Genomic DNA, 27,439 nt, shown 5'->3' on the forward strand with positions numbered 1-27,439 from the left:
CAGTGCTTATAATAGACAATGAACATATCATAGTTCTCTGCTTCTGTATTCTCCAACAACTTTTTACAGCAGCCTGTATCATTCACTATATCATACATGTCAAACTCTGGCCCGTGGGCCAAATCTGGCCTGCAGCTTGGTTATATTTGGCCCGCGACACCAGAACAGCCACCCCTATGTGGGGCTATTATTCTGTATGGAGAACTATGTGGAGCCCATTATACTGTATGGAGGACTATGTGGAGCCCATTATACTGTATGGAGCAAAATGTGGGGCCCATTATACTGTATGGAGGACTATGTGGGGCCTATTATTCTGTATGGAGGACTATGTGGAGCCCATTATACTGTATGGAGGACTATGTGGAGCCCATTATACTGTATGGAGGACTATGTGGGGCCTATTATTCTGTAAGGAAGACAATGTGATGCCCATTATACTGTATGGAGGACTATGTGGGACCATTATACTGTATGGAGGACTATGTGGGGCCCATTATTCGGTATACAGGACTTTCTGGAGCCCATTATACTGTATACTGGTTGGCCCGCGACTTTGTCCAAGTTTTTCATTTTGGCTCTCTGTGTGTTTGAGTTTGACATCCCTGCACTGTATCCTTCCAAAGATCCTTATGTTCAATATTTTTAGTGACCACAAAGTCAATTTGTCAAATTATAGACATGATAATTTCTCTTGAGTTCATGGTTATTTTACCTCAAGGTTTCTAATAATGTACCAACCTCTGAAGCATCATATTATTAAAAATTCTGAACAACTGAAAGTTTGGATGTGATACAATGTACATAGGAACATAGTAATATATAGATAGAAGGGTATGCATACCCCATTACCACTGACAGTGTGTGGGTCATGCCATTGATGTCTGTGAGGTTGGAGAGACCCAGTGCAGGAAGTAAAAGTGTTGCTGAATTGGAGCCTGTAGAGCTGACTTAGGACCCACACATCCGTTGGTGCTTATAACCAACTGCCACAACAGCCTCCAGTACTGCAGTCATGTCAACGTCATGCTAACTTTCCCAATCTGTATGGACTGGATCACTATAATTGAGACCATTGCTATTTCTTTATATATTTAGTGATACATGACTTGATTTTGAGGTTTTGGTCAATGTTTGCTAACCTGGTCAATTGCAGCAGTATTTCATTATTTACATAGCGGATATAATTATATACAGTATAATCATATATGAGTATATATAAACATATAGGCTCTGCGGAGCAGAAATGCTGCTTTTTTGCACCCATGTCAAATTTAAATTTTGTTCACCTTTTTGTTATTCCTACCGTTTGCTGACTGCCTTCACACATATATATATATATATATATATATATATACATATACATATATATAAAAGCTATTGAACCCGTTCTACGCCCGGGTGGAGAGCATTTTTATTGGTATATGGTCTCCTATGCTGGTATGTGCTGCCACCTTCCTGGTATTTGTGCTGCCCCCATTCTGTCCCTCTATCCCTCTATCCTGGTATGCATTGCAACCCTCATCCCCATCCTGGTATGCATGGCACCCCTCATCCCTATCCTGGTATGCATGGCACCCCTTATCCCCAATCCTGGTATGCATGGCACCCCTCACCCCCAATCCTGGTACGCATGGCACCCCTCACCCCCAATCCTGGTATGCATGGCACCCCTCACCCCCAATCCTGGTATGCATGGCACCCCTCATTCCCAATCCAGGTATGCATGGCACCCCTCATCCCAAATCCTAGCATGCATGGCTCCCTCATCCCCAATTCTGGTTTGCATGGCTCCCTCATTCCCAATCCTGGTATGCATGGCACCCCTCATCCCCAATCCTGGCATGCATGGCACCCCTCATCCCCAATCCTGGTATGTATGGCGCCCCTCATCTCCAATCCTGGTAAGCATGGCACCCCTCATCCCCAATCCTGGTATGCATGGCACCACTCATCACCAATCCAGGTATGCATGGCTCCCTCATCCCCAATCCTGGTATGCATGGCTCCCTCATCTCCAATCCTGGTATGCATGGCACCCCTCATCCCCAATCCTGGTATGCACGGCACCCCTTATCCCCAATCCTGTAAGCATGGCACCCCTCATCCCCAAACCTGGTATGCATGGCACCCCTCATCCCCAATCCAGGTATGCATGGCACCCCTCATCCCCAATCCTAGTATGCATGGCTCCCTCATCTCCAATCCTGGTATGCATGGTACCCCTCATCCCCAATCCTGGTATGCATGGTTCCCTCATCCCCAATCCTGGAATGCATGGTACCCCTCATCCCCAATCCTGGTATGCATGGCACCCCTCATCCCCAATCCTGGTATGCATGGCTCTGTCATGCCCAATCCTGGTATATATGGCTTCCCTCATCCCCAATCCTGGTATGCACGGCACCCCTCATCCCCAATCCTGGTATGCACGGCACCCCTCATCTCCAATCCTGTAAGCATGGCACCCCACATCCCCAATCCAGGTATGCATGGCACCCCTCATCCCCAATCCTAGTATGCATGGCTCCCGCATCCCCAATCCAGGTATGCATGGTACCCCTCATCCCCAATCCTAGTATGCATGGCTCCCTCATCCCCAATCCTGGTATGCATGGTACCCCTCATCCCCAATTCTGGTATGCATGGCTCTGTCTTGCCCAATCCTGGTATATATGGCTTCCCTCATCCCCAATCCTGGTATGCATGGTTCCGTCATCACCCATCCTGGTATGCATGGCACTCCTCATCCCTATCCTGGTATGCATGGCACTCCTCATCCCTATCCTGGTATGCATGGGTCCCTTATCCCCAATCCTGGTATACATAGTACCCCTCATCCCAATCCTGGTATGTATGGTACCCCTCATCCCTGTATGCATGGCAATCCTCATCCCTATCCTGGTATGCATGGGCCCCTCATCCCCAATCCTGATATACATCATCCCTATCCTGGTATGTATGGTACCCATCACCCTGGTATGCATGGCACCCCTCATCCCTATTCTGATATGTATGGTACCCCTCATCCTGGTATGCATGGCACCCCTCATCCCAATTCCCCAATTCTGGTATGTATGACCTCCTCATCCCAGAAACCTGGTTTGCTTGGCACCCAATCCCTCATCCTAGCATGCATGGCACCCCTCATCCTTATCCTGGTATGCATGGTACCCCTCATCCTAGTATGCATGGCACCCCATCCCTCATCCTGGTATACATGGTGCCCCGCATTCCTATCCTGATATATGGTACCCCTCATCCCTATTCTGGTATGCACGGCACCCCTCACCCCCCAATCCTGGTATGCATCGTCCCCTTTCCCCCCAATCCTGGTATGCATGGTCCCCTCACCCCCTCATCCGGGTATGCATGGTACTCCTCATCCTAGTATGCATGGTCCCCTCATCCCCCAATCCTGGTATGTGTGGTACCCCTCATCCCCCAATCCTGGTATGCATGGTCCCCTCACCCCCAATCCTGGTATGCATGGTCCCCTCACCCCCCAATCCTGGTATGTGTGGTACCCCTCATCCCACAATCCTGGTATGTGTGGCCCCCTCACCCCCCAATCCTGGTATGTATGGCACCTCTCATCCCTTTCATGCTGCACACATACAAAAATAAACACTTATACTCACCTTTCTTCCCTGTGCTACAGCGCTGCTGCGTCCTGTTCTGCCGGAGGCCCGGGGAGGAGTGTGGCGCCGGAGTACGCGCATGCCCATACCTTGCTGTCCGGCGCCATATTGCTGAAGACACACTGCAAATGTGTCTTCAGTAAAACGGTGCCAGATAGCGCTATGCGCATGCGCCGATCCGACGCCTCACTCCTGTCCCGGTCTCCTGCGAAGAGAGGCGGCAATGCTCCTCCCGGTCAGGTAAGTATCTAAGTATGGCGCTGGAGATCGCGGTATGTGTTCAGTGTCTATGCATACCCCGATCTCCGGCGCCATACACTCCTCTTACCTGTAACAGCTGGATGCGTCCTTCTGTCCAGAGCCAGACTGCACGTCGCACATGCGCAGTCTATAAAGGCTTCAGACAGAGACACACATCCCCAGTTATATTATATATATATATATATATATATATATATATATATATATATATATATACATATGACAAAAAAATGTCAGCACTCCTATCCTAAATTCATTTTACTTGAATTTGAATCTTGAAGTCTCTACTATGGTCCTGCTTCAACTTTCTTTTATATGTAAATACCTAATTGGCCAATTCATGGGAGCCCACTAGCCACAACAAGGCATACCTTTCTTTGATAGGACCCCAAGCCTAGTATTTATCGAACATGCCTCTCCCCGGACTAAAAGCCTACAAACTTACAGAACGGGTAGTCACCACCTTCAACAGTACTCTACAAAAGGCTGACCAGCACCTCTGAACACAATAAAGCAAGTATGAATAGGTGCAAGCTGCTATGAGTGAATGCCATACAAACAAAAGAATGCAGCAGCATTCTGTATACACTAAAATGTATGCAGACATTGAATATATGACTGAGCCCCCCTCCCATCATCCCAAATCAATATGTTTAGGTAATCTGGCATCTAATCAGGCTAACAAACTACTATACTCGTACTTTATATAGGGTATTTACATTTCATTCATGTTAGATGCTCTACAATTTAATAGATTGCTTGTATTCGCTGTACAAATAGGGAACAGCATTGTGATGTGCACATGCATTTGTCTGTTTTTACTCAGCGTGTTATGCATTATATTTAAATACCATTCATTTATTCCATTCGCTCTCATTTATTGTCCACTCGGTTGTTTAATTATCTGAGTCTGCACAAAATCTCTTCTTTTATTTCAGCAGATGGTGCCCACCTAAACCTATTTTATATTTTGAATCACAAAAGTGCAATTGAACAAATGTGTAATTTCTATTTAGCAATATTAAGTGGACGTTAAATTGAAAATTGTTTTTAATCAGTCCTTTTTTATGATAAAAATGGCAGTAGAGTGCTTGTAGTGTGAGGATGCCTGAATTACCAAGTTCCCCATAGGATCCCACGTGCCTAGGTTAAATAACAGGTGTGTCCAAAATACATGTTTTTAAATGTAAATAATCTTGTGACTAACAGATTGATAGATTTGCTAAAATATTTGTCTTTTTGAGCCAAAGATAATGTAGCAAGTCACTGGTCTCATTCCAAAACTTTACTTGTACTAGCATTTGCTTTAATGTATAAAAAGGTCACTGACCCGTAACAGCGTGTTTGGATCTGAAGCAGCATGGTGGCATTATTGGTTTGCTCTGTAAGAAATGCTGTATTATTCCTGGCTGATAGTTCCACATCTAAGATAAACACATTAGGTGCCATATCAGCATTTGTAAAGGTGGCTGTAGTTACACTTGTGAAACTTTGAGGAGGCAAGGGACTTGTTGATAACTACATTTCCATATTTTTCTCATCCTGTATTTCAAATGCTTTTTATAAGGAAATTAAAATTTCCCTTAAAATATTACAATGCACTTATCTTACTGATTGCTCAGCTAGATCCTGCATCCCTCTAAAGACTACAAACATTACCTTTCTAGGTAATAATTGGAGATCATTACAATTTGCATGTTACATGTTTTACCAAAATTATTATATGTTATCAATTATTTGTTCATATGTTCATATACCATATCAACATTAGAATCATAGAATCATAGAATGGTAGAGTTGGAGGGGACCTCCTGGGTCATCTGGTCCAACCCCCTGCTCAAAGCAGGATTCACTAAACCATCTCAGACAGTTGTCTGTCCAGCCTCTGTTTGAAGACGTCCATTGAAGGAGAACTCACCACCTCTCGTGGCAGCCTGTTCCACTCATTGATCACCCTAACTGTCAAAAAGTTTTTCCTAATATCTAATCTGTGTCTCCTCCCATTCAGTTTCATCCCATTGCTTCTAGTTTTCCTTGTGCAAATGAGAATAAAGATGATCCTTCTACAATGTGACAGCCCTTGAGATATTTGTAGACAGCTATTAAGCCTCCTCTCTGTCTTCTTTTTTGCAAGCTAAACATTCCCAAATCCTGCAACCGTTCCTCATTAACAGAAATAAACACCTGAAATAGATCACTCTGTGTGTAATGACTCTATATAATATAGGAGTTTCACTTTTTGTATTGAAGAACTGAAATAAATTTACTTTTTGATAATATTCTAATTTAATGAGATGCACTGGTATATTAATCTGTACATGGCAGCAAACTAGAGGAAGTACAGATGTAGATACAACAGGACACAATTTGTCTTTTGTGTTCTAATATTGCATGGGTTTAATATGTTTATCTAAAGAAAGACCTTTAATTTAACTGTAAATATTAATTGTCAATTGTTTCATTGATTTTTTTCTTATATTTGGCAATCAGATAGCAAATGCAAGACCGCCCAATTCATAGTTAGGAAATGAAAGTGTCAATAGATCTTCATCTGAATTATCATGTAATTTGCCCATTAAGTGCTTTATCCAAAAGAAAAAAATGTTTTTTGTACCATGTTAGCCAGTTGAAAAAAGGAAAATAATAATCTTGCAGTTATAGTTTTGGACGCACCTCACCTGCGCTGCGTCTAAAACGCTGTGTTCTACTTTACAAGCACAGTGGATGGATTTATAGAAATCCCATGCCCATGGTGCTTCTATTTAACGCTGCGCAAACTCACGAGCCGCAGCATGTTAATTATCTGTAGCGGAGATGCTGGTCTCCACTGTGTAGTTTCACCCATAGTCATTCATTACATGCCGTAAATCCGCATGTTTCAATAAACACATGTGGATTTAACTGCTTGATTAGAACACAGCATTTTGGACGCAGCGAAAATACGTTGCTTCCAAAACGCTGCTATTTCCTGATCGTGTGCACATAGCCTAACAAAATTAAAATAGATTATGTTACAAAGAGAACTTTTGAGATTACTTAGGACTCTTCATCAGGTATAACAAAGTATCTGATGAAACTTAAATATATACAAAAAAGAGCAGAGACATGACATAATAAATGAACGATTTTTTTAAAAAACAGCTCATAGAGTGAACTCTTCATTAGCTTAGAATAACTGGTGTGAAAGTTTTATTGTCCCAATATCCATATACGATCAGAGACGTGGTGCCCTCACTGTCTCTGGAGCAGATTCCTCAGATTTTGTAGTAATAATAATTGTTGCCATAAATTCTTGTGATAGATTTAATCCTGTGTGTAGGGTATCAAAGACTGCCATTCATTTTTGTCACAGACCCTTTGGTGTTTTTGTGATTTGAAGTTTCCTTTTAATATAACAACTTTCATATTGTTATATTGAGTCTTGGATCACAGAAATATTTAGCCACAGGTTGATTTTTCTTTGTTTGCAATCGCGTGGTGATGAGATTTCATCATTGCTCTCAGTTTCTGTCCTGTTTCTCCAACATAGAGACCCCTAGTAGTACAAATTGCACAAAGTGCACAAAATTAAGTACACCACATTGGAAGAGAAACATGTGAATGTGCCAGGAATCTTAAGGTCCTGCTGCCTTGCAGATCTATATACGGTCTGTGGTCATTACATGAGTGCAGGTTTTGCAACTCTACACATTGCAAGGATAGGTTCCTCCTTGTGTATCAGATGGCACTGAGCGTCTGATCAGAATATTTCTTAAATTTGAAGCTTGTCTTTAATATAGCAAGGGTCTTTGAATATTATTTTTAGCCAGTCATCTTTGTGTAGGATACCGTGAAGTTTTTTTGTCAGTTTATCTGAGCATTTCAAGCTGTGGTCTGTAGGTCACCACCAAAGGTAATAGATTATTTTCCTATTTTTCTCCATATTGAAGTAGTTGACTTCTAGGGATCCTTGTGGATCTATTCATCTGATCATCAATAGAAATGGGGTGTTACCCTTGGTTTAAAAATGTCTTTTTAAGATGAGTTAAGTGTTCATTATCTCTTATTATATATATTATTATCTTAATTCGGACTGATTTCATGCACTGCTCTGGTCATGTGCTTTATAAAGTCACATTGACAACGTGGGGGCACCATGAAAAAAAAACCGAAAGAGGTCTCACTATCCTTTAGGTCCCACTATTGTATTTAGTCAGTATTTGGTCAGTATTTTTTCTCAGGAGTGGGAGCCAAAACCAGGTGAGGAACAATAAGAGAAAAGGTATAATAGAAACAAGTGCACCAATTCTGTATTTATCACCCACTCCTGGTTTTGGCTCCCACTCCTGAGAAAAAATAGTGTGTCAGTGAAGCAATTGACCCCAGATTGCTGTTCAAAATAGTTACCTACAGGCCAGGTATTTAAAACTGTGTTTTCTACGTCACACGGATCACATATACGTGTCCAGAAAATACTGCCATTTCTGGCCTCCATTAAAAATTTGTTTCAGTGTGTCAGTAAAGCAATTAAAACCAGTTTGTTGTTCAAAATAGTTACCTACAGGCCAAGTATTTAAAACTGTGGTTTGTCCGTCACACGGATCACATATAAGTTTGCTCCAAATTCAGTCATTTGTTGAGAGCGTGGAAGATATTGTCCTCCATTTAAAATGGGCAAGGCACGAGGCAAGGGACGGGGAACTGGACGGGATGGTGATGATGGTGCATGCAGAAACCAAGGCCGTGGGCAAGCTGAAATTGTGCCACAACAAACACCCACATCTTCTCACTCGACCTTCCTGACCCAATTAATAGAGGATCGCAGAACACCAATACTGAACACAGAGCAGTGTGAAAAGGTTATTGGTTGGATAGCAGATAATGCTTCCAGTCACTTAGCCACCACCACCACCACCTTGTCTTCCACACTGTCAAGTCTCAGTGGCTGTGAGTCTGGACAGCATATTCCTCACCCTAAACCTTCCTCCCACCATGCCGAGTGCCCAGAGACAACTTATCCCACACTTGGACACTCCGAAGAGCGGTTCACTTTCCCATTTATAGATCGGGCCTCTTGACCGGTCCACTTGAAGCGGGGCAAGAGGGGATCGCACGTAGCAATGCCCAAATATTTGAACAGCCACGGTCACACGAAGGCGACGGTGGGAAACTGTCACAAGAGGTGGACGATGATGAGACACAATTGCCAGAAAGTCAGGAGGAGGACCAGAGTGCGGAAGTGGAAGACAAGGTGGTGGATGATATAGTAACTGACCCGACATGGCAGGAGGACATGCAGAGCGAGAAGAGCAGCACACAGGGGGAGGGAGGCAGAGCACCTCAACAAGCAGGAAGAAGCAGTGTGGTGGCTGCAGAAAGAAGGCATGCAACCGTTCCCCGAAACACCAACACGAAGGAAGTTGCCAGTACAACTGTTAGGTCTTCCCAAGTCTGCTTGTTTTTTAAAGACTCTGCCAATAACCTCTAAAAGGCCATTTGCACCACCTGCCAGGCCAGCATCAGCAGGGGTGGCAAAACGACCAGCCTGACCACCACCAGCATGATAAGGCAAATGGCAGCAAAGCACCCGACTTTGTGGGCCGAACGCCAGAGTCCAGGAACAGTGTCTGCGGGTGGCACCATTGCTTCTTCCGCTGTTGTGCATGCAAGCCAATCCCCTGTCCATGGGAAGATGCCTCCTGCCCTGCACCTGTCGTTGCACACTCTCAAGTAGCAGCATCAGGAAGCATGTCCACATCCTTGTTCCAGCGCAGCGCTCATTTGTCCATACCCCAATCCTTGGAACGCAAGCGCAAATACACAGCCAATGCCCCACAGGCCACACTACTAAATTCCCACATTTCACGACTGCTTGCGCTTGAAATGTTGCCTTTTAGGCTCATGGAGACGGAAGCATTCCGCAACCTGATGGCGGCGGCCGTCCCTCGGTACTCGGTTCCTATCTGCCACTATTTCTCCTGTTGTGCCGTCCCCGCATTACACAAGCACGTGTCCCAAAACATTAGCAGTTCTCTCAACAACGCAGTTACCGGGAAAGTACACCTAACCACGGAAACGTGGACTAGTGCTTGAGGGCAGGGACGGTACATCTCGCTGACGGCACACTGGGTTAACATAGTGGAAGCCGGGACCCAGTCAGACCTTGAGATGGAACACGTCCTCCCGACGCCAAGGATTGGGGGCCCTAAGTCAATCAGGGTAGCCCCCACAGTCTACAGCTCCTGCACCTCATCCTCCTCAGCCTCCTCCTCCTCTTCAGCCTCCAACTCCGATATGACCACATAAGTCTCAAGCTGGAAGCACTGCAGCACTGCCTCCGCCAAGCGGCAACAGGCTGTGCTGAAGCTAATATGATTAGGTGACAAACCGCACAATGCTAAAGAGTTGTGGACAGCTCTGAAAGAGCAGGCAGATCTGTGGCTCACACCATTGAACCTACAGTCAGGCATGGTCGTGTGTGACAATGGCCAGAACCTGGTGGCGGCTCTGATGCAAGGCGAGCTCACACACGTGCCATGCCTGACCCATGTGAGTAACCTCGTGGTTTAGCGGTTTCTCAAATCCTACCCGGAGCTGCCGGATCTGCTTGTTAAAGTACGCCGCCTGTGTGCCCATTTTAGAAAGTCACCTACAGCTTCTGCCGCCCTTGCCGTATTTCAGCAGTGTTTGCAGTTTCTGGCTCACAGACTGGTATGTGATGTCCCCATGCGTTGAATTTCTACACTGCAGATGTTGAGAAGGATTTGTGAGCAGAAGAGGGCAGTTGTTGAGTACCAGCATCAACAAGGCTGTCGGTATACAGTTCAGACTCCACACATAAGACCTCAGGAGTGTACATGAATGTCAGACATATGTACCATTCTTGAAAACTCTGAGGACTCCACCAAGATGGTGAGCGGCAATGACGCCATAATTAGCGTCACCATCCCGCTTCTCTGTCTTCTGAAATGCTCTCTGCTCACAATCAAAGAGGATGCATTGCAGGTAGAGCACGATGAGATGGAGCAAGTAACCATACAGGGTGATTACACACAGCCCAGTCTCAACTCATCCCTACGTGGATTGGGTGACAATGAGGAAGAGGAGGAGGAGGAGGAAGAACAGGAGCTAGTTTCATGCGCTATAGACGGTACTACCTGCACAACTGTCATACCATCTGTTCAGCGTGGATGGCCAGAGGACAGAGAGGAGGAGCAGGAGAGCATGGTCAGTCATCCTCTTGGTGAGGACACGGAAGTCTTGCCTGTTAGCAGTCTGGCACGTATGGCTGAGTTTATGTTATGTTGCCTTTCCCATGACCCTCGCGTTCTCAAAATTTTGGGTGAAAGTCATTACTGGTTGGTGACACTTCTAGACCCACGCTACAAGGAGAACTTTAGATCTCTTATTCCTGAGGCGGACAGGTCTACAAAAATGGGGCAGTACCAGAAAGTCCTTGTTGCGGAACTATTAAAAATATTCCCATCTGAAAACGCTGGCGGCAGAGGTCACAGTTAGTTGGACAACCAAGGAGTACAGGCGAGAGAGATACAAATGCAATCCAGCAGGGCAGGGGAACACTGTCAAAGTTCTGGGACAGTTTTCTCAGACACTCCCATCGCACAGGCCCTGAGGTGTGGGGTACTCTCACAAGGAGTGCAAAGTTTGGAAAGATGTTGAGAGAGTGCCTTGCCGACTGTACCAACGTCCTCCGTGATTCCGCTGTGCCTTTTAATTATTGGGTATCTAAGCTGGATACATGGAATGAACTGGCTGTCTACGCATTGGAGGTCCTGGGCTGCCCTGCCGCTAACGTTTTATCAGAGCGGCTTTTTAGTGCCGCTAGTGGAATTATAACTGATAAGCGCAACCGCCTGTCTATTGAAAATGCTGACAGGCTGACTCTTATAAAAATGAAAAAGGGCTGGATTGGGCCAGTCTTCTCAGCACCACAGAATGATAGCAGCGTAACATAAACTCCAATCCAGTGTGTTTTTTTGGGAGGTGTATTCCAATGCACCTCTTCACACCCACACATGGGTATAAGCTTCCTGATTTTGACTATTTGCTCTTGTCCTCCTCCTTCTCCTCATCCTCATCCTCCATCACCATATCACCAGAGTGAATGTGGTCCGTGATGCAACACCCACATAATTTTTTTAAAGGGTGTTTATGATGCCCGTAAAAAAAAAAATTATTCAGTATGTTCATGTATACCCCCCAGGGGTAATTGTTTGCCAGTCCATACACTTAGTGCATGGGCATTACAAGTATAGGAGACCCGCTCCTTTCTAATGGGAAAATTTTTTTAGGAGGTCCTCTAAGTCTCTTCCAAGGGGCATTGGAGTGCCTCCCAATTTTTGGCAGCCCTTGCATTCATTGCATAGGCCAACACTATGGGGAACCCTCTCCTTTCTAATGGGAATTTGTCGTTACTGTGGCCCTGCTCTTTGCGTCTATAAATTCTTAGTGAGATTTTTCCTAAATTTGGTCAGCCGTTGGACTCAATGAATACCCTATAACTGTATAGCAGACTCTCTCCTTTCTAATGGGAATTTGTCGTACTCGTTAAGGTGGCCCTACTCTATGTGTCTTTAAATTCTTTGTAGGGTTTTTCCTAAATTTGGTCAGCCGTTGGACTCACTGCATACCCTATAACTATATAGCAGACTCTCTCCTTTCTAATTGGAATTTGTCGTTACTGTGGCCCTGCTCTATGTGTCTTTAAATTCTTAGTGGGGTTTTTCCTAAATTTGGTCAGCCATTGGACTCACTGCATACCCTATAACTGTATAGCAGACTCTCTCCTTTCTAATGGGAACATGTCGTATTTGTTACTGTGGCCCTGCTCTATGTGTCTTTAAATTCTTAGTGGGGTTTTTCCTAAATTTGGTCAGCCGTTGGACTCACTGCATACCCTATAACTGTATAGCAGACTCTCTCCTTTCTAATGGGAATTTGTCATTACTGTGGCCTTGCTCTATGTGTCTTTAAATTCTTAGAGGGGTTTTTCCCAAATTTTGGCAGCCCTTGCAGTCACAGCATGGGCATTACCACTATAGGAGACCCACTCCTTTATAATGGGAACATTTTTTTTACTGAGACCCTCCTCTATGTCTCTTCAAATGGGTATAGGGCTGCTTCCAAATTTTTGGCAGCCCTTGCAGTCACTGCATACGCAATAACAGTATAGGAGACCCACTTGTTAATAATGGGAACAACGAAGCATAGCCAGCTGATTGCTCTCTAACAATAGTGAGGGCTGACTGCTGGCCTTATAAGAATAGTAATGGCTGTCTGATGGCCCTATAAAAATAGGCTTTATGACTTTCAGAGTGCCTCCATCATAAATGAAACACGATGTGTCTGATGATGTGTCACACACCACATTGCCAGATAAGGTTGTAAAATGTTAAAATGACATTTCCCGGTGAATGCATTTGTCTTAAAAAATAATATTAAAAAAAAAACAAAAAAACAATAAGATCTTTCTTTAGTATAAAAAACAGCGTCACCAATTGAGCCTCAATGTAATCACATTGTTCAGCTCCTGCACCTCCATCTCCGAAATAACCACATCAGTCACATGCTGAAAACACTGCAGCACTGCCTTGGCCAAGCGGCAACAGGCTGTGCTGAAGATAACATGCTTAATGCTTAATTGACAACCCGCCCAGCGCTGCAGAGTTGTTGAAAGATGTAACACAGCAGCCTGATCTGTGGCTCTCACCACTGAACATACAGCCAGGCATGATTGTGTGTGACAATGGGCGGAACCTGGTGATGGAGAAATGACAGCCAGAGTAGATACGGTTTCCCTCTATGCCAGTCCTTTCTCCGAGCTAAAGAATATGGCTGTGGGGAAATACAACTCCCACTGAGAAGCTGTTTCAGATTGAAAAACATCGTGCCCACCAGAGGATTTGATTCCGAGGGCTCACCTTTCTCCCCCACTCAAGAGCCCCATAGCAGCTGCAAAGTTAGCGCTATCATGAACTCTCTGGAGGTAGAGACCAGGGCACACCAGAGGATTCTCTGGTGGGACCGTCCAACCCTGCCGAGAAGCAGTCCTGGTAAGAAAAGTGTGCGGGATGGTTGCCGGACAGTCTATGGCTGCTTTTTTACTGAGGAGGAAACACACACAAACACGGGGAGAACATACAAAGTCCGTGCAGGTGTTGTCCTTGCTGGGATTTGAACCCAGGATCCCAGCTCTCCAAGGCTTCAGTGCTAACCACTGATCTAATGTGCTGCCATTCACCCTCTAATATCTAACAGGCTGGAGAAACTTGCACCTACTGCCACTCTATCTTCAGCTCCTTTGTGAGAAACGAATGCATTTGGGCAGCCACTCAGTCTACCAGATAAAATTCCTGAGAAGGAAATTGGGGATGGCTTCGCTACTGGTACTGGGAGCAGTGCTAATATCATGGCGTTGTACCATAGTTTACTGGAAATATTCCAGGCTAGTAGGAGGCAAGCAAATTCCCACAGAAAAGTACCAGCAGTAATGATCAGGGACCTGCGCTTGTAGAAGGTGGAGACAACTCCGGGAGAAATAGTGATGGCTGGGCACCGAGTATGGACACGAGGCTTGAGGCATGAGGTTGTGAAAAGCTTCTGCCTCCACAAGCCTAAAAGGCCACATTTCAAGTGCAAGCAGCTGCCCAGAAATCTGGCAGTTTAGTATTGCGGCCTGTGGGTGGGTGGCTGGCTGCATACTTGCGCTTGCATTCCAAGTAACAGAAAACTAAGCAGATGGTGGTCTCTATCATCATCATGGCCTCACCTCGGCACTATGAGCTCTCCTGAAGGAGAAGCCAGGGCCCACCGGAGGAGTCTCTGGTTTTCTGGTGGGTCTGTCCATCCCTGCCGAGAAGCAGCTCTGGCTAAGAAAAGTGTGGGTGAAGGTTCGTAGACACTCTATGGCTGCTTTTTTAATGTGGATCGGACGTGCTTATGCATGTTATTTCTCAAACCGCATTGCAGATCAGGCCATTGCCCAACTCTGTAGTTATGAAATTAAATGCGGAAAGAAAGATGTTTTTGTGTCAAAGCACCACCGACAAGTGTGAGTTGATGTTGGATGAGCTGCCATTGCTTCTGCAACAAGCTGCATTAGAGGACTTCCTGGGAGAAATGACACCCAAAGTAGATACGGTTTCCCTCTATGCCAGTCCTTTCACCGAGCTAAATACAACTCTCAGCAAAAAAAGCTGTGGACTGGCTCTGTAAAGTCCCTGGCCACATTCACCTGTCCAAGTGTTTGTGGTTAGGCGGTCCTTCCCAGTAAGTACACTTGGGAGGGCACGGGTAATGTTGTGGGACCCGTGCTTGTGGAAGGTACCGGGAAAAATAATAGTGGCTGAGGACAGATTATGGATACCCGGTCGCCGCCGCCATAATATTGTGGACAGCTTCTGCCTCCACGAGCCTAAAAGGCCACATTTCAAGTGCAAGCAGCTGTCAAAAATTTGGCAGTTTAGTATTGCAGCCTGTGGGTGAGTGTGGGATTAGCTGCATACTTGCGCTTGCATTCCAAGGAATGGGGTAGGGAAAACTGAACGCTGCACTGGGACAAGGACGTGGACGGTGATTGTTGCTAGTCTGCAATGACAGGTGCATGGTGGGAGGCATCTTCACATGCGCCAAGGATCACTTATGATGGGCACACTTTTAGGCAGTGACCTGGGAGTCAGAAATGCTTCCAGGGGTGTTCCCCATGCTGTTCCCATGTCTTTTCAGCACTGTAGTCAGAAAAGGCTACGTGGCACTCCTATTGATTTGGGTGCCCAGATAGGATTCCACTCCACATGCAGATAACAATAAGAACCTGGCACTCCCAGATAAGGTGAAAAGATTTGAAGAAAATATTTTGAGTGAATTTTTACAAATTCCTCCACATGAATTCCGTGTACGGGATTATGAACGTGATTCCAGACATATGATAAATTTGGAACTACATACTGCAACTATTGCGGAATACCTCAAAGCTCAAAGAATTCCCAGAGGTCTAAGGGTCTCATTACGTCCCACTATTTTTAAAGAAAATGAATAATTCTGTAAGAAGTTCGAACAAATCTTGACTAAATACTTCATTGATCTTATGACTTTAACACTGGACTATTTACAAAAATCTACAGTCACCAGTAAGGAACGCATTGAATCTATTGAATCTCAACTATCTTCCTCTATGTCCAGAGAAGACTCTAAAGTCACTAAGGAAAAGGTTCAGATTGGACTAATCCAACATCGCCAAGAATCAGAAAAAGAAAAGATCGAAGTTCTTAAGAGACGCAGAGGATTATAATAACAAAAGAGTCTATAGATGGCAAGACTCCTTTCCATCACGAGGCTCCTACTGGAGTCGACGAGACGCATCGGATACTACTTACTCTAGCTCGGACACAGATCATCATCCACAACACCAACGCCCTTCTTTTTTAGGAGACAAGAAACGCAGATATCAAAAAGGAAGACGAGAAGAGGGGGACAGTGCTTCAGGAACGCCGTCGACCTCGATACAAACAAGATCACAGGTATGGAGACCCCATTAGTAATGAACATTTCATCCAAAAATTTGAGTTCCACCCAATTATCCCTTCTACAAAAGGGCCTTTCCTTATGCACAACGCTTTTATAGAGCCTTACGATTGAAAACACATTTTGTCATGGATTATACCTCTGCATCTGTTCCAACTACTACTGCCTCTACACTTTTTAATTTAAGTAATTTAGGTCTCAGACTCAAGAGTAGTTTCATGCCCCCAAAGAATAGTCCACCGGTAGAGACCTTTATTGGTCTGATCAACCGGGAAGCTGACTCTTTTAAGAAAGATTTATTTCGTGGCAAGTTCCATTGCCCTACTAACATGTCCAATCCTGAGCATTTGGCCCTGCAACCCCTGATCAAAGATAAGGAATTAATCATAATGCCCGCAGATAAAGGTGGAGCAGTGGTTATAATGGATCTCAAGGACTATATAGAGGAGGTTACTCGCCAATTATCTGATACTAATATATATCAACCATTAACTTCCAATCCCACATCTAAAATAGCCTCCAAGATAAGGGCAACTGTGGAAAAATTTCTAGGGAATGGTACAATTGATAAAAAAGTGGGGGAATTTTCAAATTAATCATCACCCCATTACTCCGGTTTTTTATGTGCTACCTAAGGTGCATAAAAGACTTCACAAAGACGCCGCATTGTAGCATCCACAGATTCTATTTTATCGCCACTGAGTATCCTATTAGAAAAAGTTTTGTCTCCTTTAGTCAGAAACACCAAATCATTCATTTTAGATACAGGTGACTTTATTAAGATGATTCATAAGTTGAAACTAGTACCCATCCACTCCATTCTGGTAACCTGGGATGTCAGTAGTTTGTACACCTCTATAAAACACCACAAAGGTTTAGAGGCCGTGGTAGATTTGCTCTCTTCCTCTTTTGACAGCAGGAATAAAGTGGATTTCTGTATAGAACTTTTGAATTATGTTCTAAAGGAGAACTTCCTTATGTTCAGTGATGACTTTTTTCTCCAGGTGCAAGGTACAGCGATGGGGTCCAATGTAGCCCCGCCATATGCTAATTGTTTTATGGCCTACTTTGAAGAAAAATGTATCTATACGAACCATATATTTCAGCAAAACGCCATATTATGGCGACATTATATAGACGATATATTTTGCATATGGCGGGGCTCGTTGGACTCCCTTCTCACTTTTCATACTCAGTTGAATCAAATATGGCTTGAATTACAATTTGTTTTACATTACGATACCGAGACAATCAGTTTCCTGGACACAAGGGTCATCAAAAAGACTAACGGACAATTAGAGGTGGATCATTTTGTGAAGGAAACCGATCGCAACAACCTGCTGCATTTTTCGAGTTGCCACCCTAAAGCAACAAAAGAATCTATCCCCATATCTCAATTTAGTCGAGTAACTAGGATCGTTTCAGATCCCCAGACCAAAACCACATGTCTAAACGAGATTGAGACTAAATTTTTAAATAAGGGGTACCCGCAAGCTTTATTAACCAAAAGTAGGTCCAAACCTAGCTCTCGTAGGGAAAAACCGGGGAAGAGAATACCTTTTGTACACACCTTCCACCCATTTATGTATAAGATACATAAGAGTATACGCAAATTTTGGCATATTTTACAGGATAGTTATCCGTCAATTCAGGAATTCAAATTACCTATCATGCCATGTTTTCGGCGACCCACTAACCTTCGAGACAGACTGGTACGGGCAGACATTGGCTCTAGAAGGATACTCTCTAGACAAACATTCCTACACACTCCCAAAAGGGGAACGTTTCCTTGCTTGCACTGCCCACAGTGTAACAATGTTCAGAAGGGTGATAAATTCTTTCACCCCCATACGGGGGAAGCTATCAATTGTACAGACTTTTACACATGCGACTCCTCATTTGTTATTTATGCCATAAAGTGCCCGTGCGGTCTCGTGTATGTGGGAGAAATTACCCAACATATACGAGACCGCATATCGCAGCACAAATCGATTATTCATTGTTGTAAAACTTATTTGCCTATTCCATTTCATTTTGAACATAAGAAACACAATATAGCTCAGCTTAAATTCCAAGTCCTTGAACATGTACCAGCTCCGTGGAGAGGCGGCAACAGAATTAAAACATTGAAACACCGCAAATCTTTTTGGATACATAAATTAGACACTTTGAAGCCAAGGGGATTGAATAGGGATTCCGAAATTTTGAGTTTTATCTAATAATCTTTTTCTCTTTCACCTCTCTAACAGAGCCGCTTAAATTGAGCTCCATCGTCAAACTGGTTGGTATGATGATATTTTGGTAACTATAAGATTTTTCTAGAATTTTCTATTTTTTATTTTTTATATTTCTTATTTTTTATTTTGTAATTTCTTTATTTTATTTTTTATTTTATTTTTATTTATTTATTTTATTTTATTATTTGTCTCCCTTTATTTTGCCTTTTTTCTTTTTCCTTTTATTTTTTATTAATTATTATCTTTATTTTTATTTTTATTTTTTTTATTCTTTATTTTTTTATTTTTTATTTCTTTCTTTCTTTCTTTTTTTTATCCTTTTATTTATTTATTTTTTTGTTTGTTTCATTTATTTTTATTTTTAATTTTATTTTTATTTCTATTTCGTATTCTGTCTTTCCAGACTCGTATCTTTGTCCCTCATTCCATGAGCTCTCTTATTGAATAGTGTTTATGTAGTTATTGTAATTACATTCCATTATCATTCTCTAAATTAGCATATTAAAACATATCCCCCACTTTGCTGCCCAGCGTATTACTCCTTCCTTAGTTGCACACTGCATTGGCACGTCACTTCCGGGGCTGCGCCCTACTATACACCACGTGATCCTACTCGTAGCTCTCCAATATGGCGCTGAGCGGCGACACATTTCCCCCGGCGCGTCATTTCCGGTGACGCGCTTAAAAGTTAATCATGTGACCTCCTGGCGCCTGATCAGCGCCACATACCGGAATTACAGGAAACACTATATAAGCATGCTTTACACCCCAGTCACATAGCGCATTTCTTATAGCACGATTGTGATTCTTTCCACATAGCGCCATTTACCTATGCTCTTCTCTCCTGTGACCCTGGTGAGTAACATTTAGCTGCTATGGTTGTGCATATATGTTCTAATGCGGTAGTGTACACATGTATAGTGATTTGTGCTGTTTCATTCTCTCCTTTACAGCCATTGGTTGGTTTCCCACATAGCTACTGGGCAGAACCCTGTTAACAATGACATATGTTGCTAATTTTTGCTGCCATGTCTACTATTCAGTCTTATGTTTGTGAGTCACACCTAATATATTAAGCCATTATCCTCTATACTATGAATTGCTCTCACTGATTTATTATTTTCTTTCTGCACTTATTATACAAAATTAGATTCTTGTATGAATTAACTGTTATGTTATATATTCTGAGAAATGTGGTCTATACCTACATCTAATTATGTGTATTTTGTTGATTAAATTCACAGTTCTGATGAAGGCCGTATGAGGCCCGAAACATCAATTTTATTTTGAAGAATCATGTAAATAAATTTCTTGAAATCTTTTCACCTTATCTGGGAGTGCCAGGTTCTTATTGTTATTTTCAGCACTGTATGCATGTGTCTGATGATGTGTCACACCACATGGCCAGATAAGGTTGTAAAATGTTAAAATGACATTTCCTGGTGAATGCATTTGTCTTGGTTGAAAGCAATACAAAAGTGCAAAAACGCATCAAAAATGCTACGTGTGAACATAGCCCAAGGTGAGGAGGAGTATTTTTGTTTTTGGTTATTTATTTTGCCTTATATATAAGTCATTACCCTGGAAAGGATGTTCCTTAACATATTTCCCAGGAAAATCCATTTTGGTTTTGTTTTTGTATGCTTTATTGTGAGTCCGTAAAAGTGGCGTAATACCTCTGACAACATTTATCTGGGAGTCAGAAATGCTTACAGGTGTCTTCCCCATGCTGTTCCCATGTCATTTGAGCACTGTTCCCGTCGATTTGGGCAATTTTTAGGCCCTCTGCAGACCGCCGGGGGGAGCCGCCTGAAAAATACTCGAGTGTCCCATAGACTTACATTGGGCTCGTTGCTCGGGTCGAGCACCCGAGTATTCCAATTTACTCGACCCGAGAATCGAGCACCCGAGCATTTTAGTGCTCGCTTATCACTATTCACTATGATTGGACCACCAGGGATGCTTCAGTAAAGGAGTTTTAAAAAAAATATCTTAAATAATTTTAAAGTTATATAACTTACTAAAACAGTTCAGTTACAGCAGCTACCCCCATCATCTGGTACCCATTCCATCCCCGGTCCTAGCAGCTTTACTTACAGCCCTATGTTGGATACAGTACAGTGTTTACTATGTTGGCAAGTGATCAGAACAGTGTGTGAAGGGGGCTGGCTAATTGCTTTTCTCAGTCTATGTCTTGGCTGTAAGTGGAAATGAGCAAATGGAATCGTCCCCATTTTACCCCAAATTTTAGATTTTAATAAATCCTAAATTTTTGAGACTCGATTCCCATGAATCCAATAAAATGTCAGTCCGCTAACCACCTTTTTTTTTTCAGCGCCAGGAAGGGATTAAAATAATAAAATACATTATACTCACCTGTCCTAGGCAAGACAACCTGACTATGTGAGGGCAGTCACTGACTTCAGCGCCAAAATGGAGCTCAAAAGAACCAAATATCTGCTTGAAGAACCAGGGAGCTTTGGTGGAATAGGGGCTAGTGTTGGCCTATGACAGGTGATTATAATGTATTTTATTAGTTTTATACACCCTCCTTCCTCTCCGTTTATTATGTTTTGGGAACTGGCGAGATCTCAGATGATAACAAAACTATTGTTTTTTTTACCACAATTGAGGCACATTTAATTTGGACTAATTATATACACTGCTCTACACTGGCAGAGGAAATGCAGTACTGTGTTAAAGGGGTTTTCCCATGATTGAAAGTTGATTTTAATCAATAGATCTTGGAATAATAAAAAGTTCCACAATTGGATGTATTTAAATCAAATGTTCCTGTGCTGAGATAATCTTATAAATGTGCCCCTGTATGTACTGTGTAATGGCTGTGTCTGACCGTGCAGGAGCATGGTCTGATCATACCACATATCCTGGGCAGGGGAGGAAGCAAAAGAGAATATAGACATTACAGCAGGGGATCCGCAGCTTATTCTTTATGTGAGGTAAAGCATTTCACTGACTGTTTTTAAACAATGTTTTACTTCAAAGAAAGAATCAGCTGTGATCCCCTGCTGTAATGTCTGTATACTCTCTTGCCTCTTCCCACGCCCAGGAGATGTGGTATGATCAGACCATGTTCCTGTAATGTCAGACACAGCCATTACACAGCACACAGCAAGGGCACATTTATAAGATTATCTCAGCACAAGGACATTTTATTTAAACACATCCAATTGTGGAAGTTATTATTATTCCAAGATCTATTGATTGAAATCAACTTTCCTTCATGTGAAAACCCCTTTAACCCCTTCGCAACCTTGGGTTTTGTCGTTTTTGCTTTTTCGGTTTTTGCTCCCCTTGTTCCCAGAGCCATAGCGTCTTTATTTCTTGGACAATATGGCCGTGTGAGGGCTTATTTTTTGCGGGACAAGTTGTACTTTTCAACGCCATTACTAGTTTTACCATATCGTGTACGGGAAAACGGGAACAAAAAAATTCCAAGTGCGGTAAAATTGCAAAAAAATTGCAATACCACAGTTGTTTTTTATTTATTTTTTTTACTACGTTCACTGAATGCTAAAACTGACTTGCCATTCTTATTCTCCAGGTCATTACGAGTTCGTAGACACCAAACATGCATAGGTTATTTTATATTTAAGGGGTGAAAAAAAAATCCAAAATTTGGTAAAAAAAACTAAAAAAAAATAGCGCCATTTCCGAGACCTGTAGCGTCTCCATTTTTCGGGATCTGGGGCTGGGTTAGGGCTTACTTTTTGCACGCCGGGCTGACGTTTTTATTGATAACATTTTGGGGTAGATCCGATGTTTTGATCGCCCGTTATTGCATTTTATTGCAATTTTGCGGCGACCAAAAAACGTAATTCTGGCGTTTAGAATTTTTTTCTCGTTACACCGTTTACCGATCGGATTAATTCTTTTTTTATATTGATAGATGGGGCGATTCTGAACGCGGCAATACCAAATATGTGTATGTGGGTTTTTTTTTTTTATATTTTATTTTGAATGGGGCGAAAGGGGGGTGATTTAAACTTTTATATTTTTTTTATTTTTTTTATATTTTTAAAAACATTTTTTTTCACTTACTGCAAGGTTCAATAGTCTCCATAGGAGAATAGAAGCAGCAGTTGTCTGATTGTCTCTGCTACATACAGGGGACCAGCAGATCCCCTGCATATAGCAGAAATGGTCCTGTGCTATGAGTGCCAACCACTAGGTGGCGCTCATAGCGACGAGATCATGACAACCACAGGCGTCTGCTGCAGACCCTGGGTTGTCATGCACGCCCATCGGTGACCCGTGATCACGTGACGGGGTCGCCGGTGGGCGGGGCTTATGACGCGCAACCCGGAAGCGAGCGTTAAATGTCGCTGTCAGAGATTGACAGCAGCATTTAACATGTTAACAGCCGCGGGTGGATCGCGATTCCACCCGCGGCTGTTGCGGGCACATGTCAGCTGTAAGAATCAGCTGACATGTGCTCAGTTCAGTGCGAGCTCAGCGCCGGAGCCCTCACTGAACCGGGGGTACGCAAATGTGCGTACTAATACGGCAAGGGTTGGAAAGGGGTTAAGTACAAGTCTGGAAGATAATCTGCTGTCTACTAGACCACTCTATACTCTGCTCTGATCAAGTACCAGCGGACGAAATACAGTACTATGGTGAAGTTAAATGGGTTTTCCCACAAACAAAAGTTAATTTTAATCAATAGATCTTTGAATAATAATAAGTTCCACAATTGGATGTGTTTAAATAAAATGTTCCTTTGCTGAGATAATCTTATAAATGTGCCCTGCTGTGTACTGTGTAATGGCTGTGTCTGACTGTACTGGAAGATGGTCTGTTCATACCACATCTCCTGGGCAGGGGAAGAAGCAAAAGAGTATACAGCACCCACACTGGAGAATCCTGACAGCATGTACACTGGAACACACTTTTTCAAGCTACTTAACTCCTTCACCCCCAGGCATTTTTCTATTTTTTGTTTTCATTTTTGTCTCCTCTTCTTCCAAGAGCCATAAGTTTTTTTTATTTTTCCAGCCATATAGCCGTATGAGGGCTTGTTTCTAGAGGGGCGAGTTGCACTTTTGAATGACACCATTCATCCTGCCACATAGTGTATTGGAAAATGGGAAAAAAAATTCCAAGTGTGGTGAAATTGCAAAAAATACTGCAATTCCACAATGGGTTTTGGGTTTTTTATTTACAATGTTCAATGTATGGTAAAACTGATTGGGCAATATGATTCCCCAGGTTAGTATGAGTGCAAGATACCAAACATGTGTCGTTTTTATAATATATAAGTGGTGAAAAAAAATCTGAAATTTGACAACTTTTTTTTCCGCTTTTGTCACCATTTTCCGTGAGCCTTAACATTCTCATTTTTTGGCATCTGGGTGAGGGCTTATTTTTTGTACCATGAGCTGTCATTTTTACTGATACCATTCTGGAGTAGATAAAATGTTTTGTTCGCCTTTTATTACCATTTATTACAATGTTGCGGCAACCAAAAAACTTAATTCTGGCGTTTTGATTTTTTTTCTCATTTGCTGTTTACTGATCAGATTAATTTATTTTATATTTTGATAGATCAGACCTTTCTGAACGCAGCGATACCAAATATATATATATTTTTAATCATTTTATTTTTAATGGGGCAAAAGGGGGATGATTTGAACATTTGTGTTTTTTGGGACTTTTCACTGTATTTAATAGTCCCCTCATGAGACTTGAAGCTTTGATCGCCAGTTGCGTGTGCTATACATATTAGTGCTACAACACTGCTCTGCTTAGCAAAAATCACGAAAATCATGATCTCCTATGAACACCTGCCACCAGGCGACATTCACAGGAGGATCATAATGACAGTCACGGGGGGTCTTCAGCAGACCCCCGGCTCTCATGATACCCCATCAGCGCCCTGTGATGACATGACGGGTGCACCGATGGGTGGGATCAATAACGCGCTTCCTGTCCACGCGTGTTAAATACTGCTGTCAATGAGTGACAGCCGCAATTAGATGGTTAACAGCGGCAAGTGGATCTCGGAGATCAGTGTGTGAGCCCACATTAAAGGCAGGGACACAGTGGATGACGTAAATATACATCATCGGTCATGAAGGGTTTAAATATGTATATATATATATATATATATATATATATATATATATATATATATATATATATATATACTTTTGCTATTGGGTCAGGTAATAAGTCTGATTTATTGCAGCTACTTGTTTGTGTATAGGGGAGTAACTATAGCGGATGTAGGGTCTGCAGTTTGAGCATGGAGGGGCCGAAAAGGACTCTGAGTATTTTGAGAAGACCAATACTATTAAAGGGAACCTGTCAGTCGATTCACGCTGCCCAAAGAGCGGACAGCATGAATCGCAGCCTGGCTGAATGATTGTAGCAAGGTACATCATTCTCTGCAGTGTTCTGGGGTTTCAGAGAAAATATAACTTGAAGGTCAAGTGCTGACCCAGGTGATTGACAGGTCTCTCCCTATCTACACGCGAATGAGAGACCTGTCAATCAACTGCAGCGGTGCTACGAAGAGCCGCCCGATGACCTTCAAAGTATATTTTCTCTGAAACGTCATAGCATTTCAGAGACTGTTACAACTAGCTCCGATCGAGCAGTCAGGCTATGATTCATGTGGCTTGTGATTTGGGCTGCATGAATTGCCTGACAGGCTCCCTTTAAATACCCTTGACAGTAAGAGACCCTGTTAAAGATTTTTCATTGGGTCCCACAAGCATCATATTGTACAACATGAGCTTAATCCCTTACATGTATATAGAATTTCCTAGAGAATGAACACGAGGGGATCAAAAAGATAAAGTAAAATGTTGACAAAATATAGGAGGTTCTGGAATCTTAGCGGTCAACTGTGGCTTTTCCATGACAGATAAAGATACAGAATAACAGATCCATGTACCTGTCAACTTGAACATTCTCTATGCATTAACACAGGCCTAAACAATTGAAGCAGAACATTCCCATGGAAACAGGGTTAACAGTTTAGAGCATGGTGAATAGTGAGTACTGAAGGCAAACACAACAGGAATTCTGTATTTTTAGAAGATATTATCCAGTATGCACAGTGTACTCTCATGTAAGGAACAACCCAATTCTGTATAATACCATTTTTAAAAATAAGGTTTTTTTATTGCATGTACCCCAGACATATTAGTGTCTGTCTTGTTTGATCCTTATATCAATACACCTTAAAAACATATTATTGTCTCTTTTACCCTGGTCCAATCAGAAGCTGCATCTGTCAGGTCACTGATGGTCAGTGACATCAATACTTCTGGTCAAGCAGAGAGCGGCAGAGTGGAAGTGCTGGGGTGGGGAGTGGAGTCTAGGGGTGAATATACTTTATTTCATTGTTTTACCGTCCTAACACCCATCTGGTAAATTTCACATTTCAGCTGAGAACCCCTTTAATGCACAGTGTAAGGACTCGTGCAGACAACCGTATTATCGGTCCAAGTGCGATCCGACAAAACATCAGATTGCACTCGGGCCAATGTTAGCCTATAGGGCTCTGCACATGTCAGATATCAGAGCAGTCAGAGGAAAAAACTGCTACAAACCCGAGTTGAATCCGATATTTGGAACGCACTCGGCCATGAAAGTCAATGAGTCTGTGGAAACCATTGGACTGCACTCAGATGGCATCTGAGTGCAATCTGATTTCTACGCACTGACACATTGAAGGAGATGGAGAATCTGACAGAATCGGACCACACTATGCTTTGATCAGAGTTTGATCACAGTGTGATTTGCATAATTGACGCAATTCTCTCGGATGACACATGGTTGTCTGCACCTAGTCTAAGGGCCAGTCTTGTCTGCAAATTCCATGTGCAGCTCTTTGCACTCAGCTGTATTGCAGGCGGGTACAAGAGCTGCCTGCTGTTCCATGTATTCTTCTGCTCCATAAAATGCAAAAAAAAAAATTGTATGCAGTAATTTATTTCTATGTAGACCACTACTTAAGTGCAGTTGCATATTAAGTTACACTGGGCCAAAACCAGGAGTGGGAGAAAATGCAAAAGTGAAACACATATTTCTATTATACTTTTCATCTGATTGCTCCACTACTGTTTTTGACTTGGAAATACTGATGTCAAATACTGACCAAATACTGAATTGATCCTGCCAGTAGCATATGCTTGTCTCAAAGATTAAGCCATGCACGTGTAAGTACACACGGACGGTACAGCGAAACTGCGAATGGCTCATTAAACATGGCCTTACGAAAATTTTTGGTTAAATTAAATGAAACCACAGACTAAGTCAAAAATAGTATCTGTACACAGTGGTGTAACTTGAAACTCGTAGGTCCCAATGCAAAATCTCCAACAGGACCCCCAACTATCACAGGTCTTTAATAGCAAAAGTCTTTTCATATGGGCCAAAGGGACCTTTTGGGTCCCCTAGGCTCCAGAGTCTGGGAGCTATTGCAACCCATAATCCTATTATAGTTACGCTATGTCTGTACAGTTTCATAATTGTCTGGGGCTAAGTTGGTAGAAATCGATCTGACGAGGCATTTTCCTTAAAATGGTTTAGAACATAGTGATTTTTGGTCAAATGCCGTATTTTTCCTGCATTTTTTCTTGCATTTATTTACAGTAAAAAATGTCACAGTCAAATGTTACCTTGACGTCCGTAAAATGCAGTGCATTTTTTTGTGGTTTGGATAGGTTTAGTATATTTTGGAGTAATTTGTATTTTTTGTTCTAAACACAATATATATAGACTAGATAAAGCAGTTTTTCACACATT

The 27,439-nt window shown here is 42.7% G+C and overlaps 1 protein-coding gene across 2 annotated transcripts in view; it reads right to left on the reverse strand.

The window, feature by feature from the left end:
- PLAAT1 (phospholipase A and acyltransferase 1) overlaps positions 1–27,439 on the reverse strand; it is an 87,429-nt gene that overhangs the window by 59,047 nt on the left and 943 nt on the right. The window lies entirely within an intron of this gene.

The sequence above is a fragment of the Phyllobates terribilis genome, unplaced genomic scaffold (assembly GCF_046119375.1).
Source record: "Phyllobates terribilis strain yellow unplaced genomic scaffold, ASM4611937v1 Scaffold_3__8_contigs__length_932513732, whole genome shotgun sequence".
Classification (NCBI taxonomy): Eukaryota; Metazoa; Chordata; class Amphibia; order Anura; family Dendrobatidae; genus Phyllobates; species Phyllobates terribilis.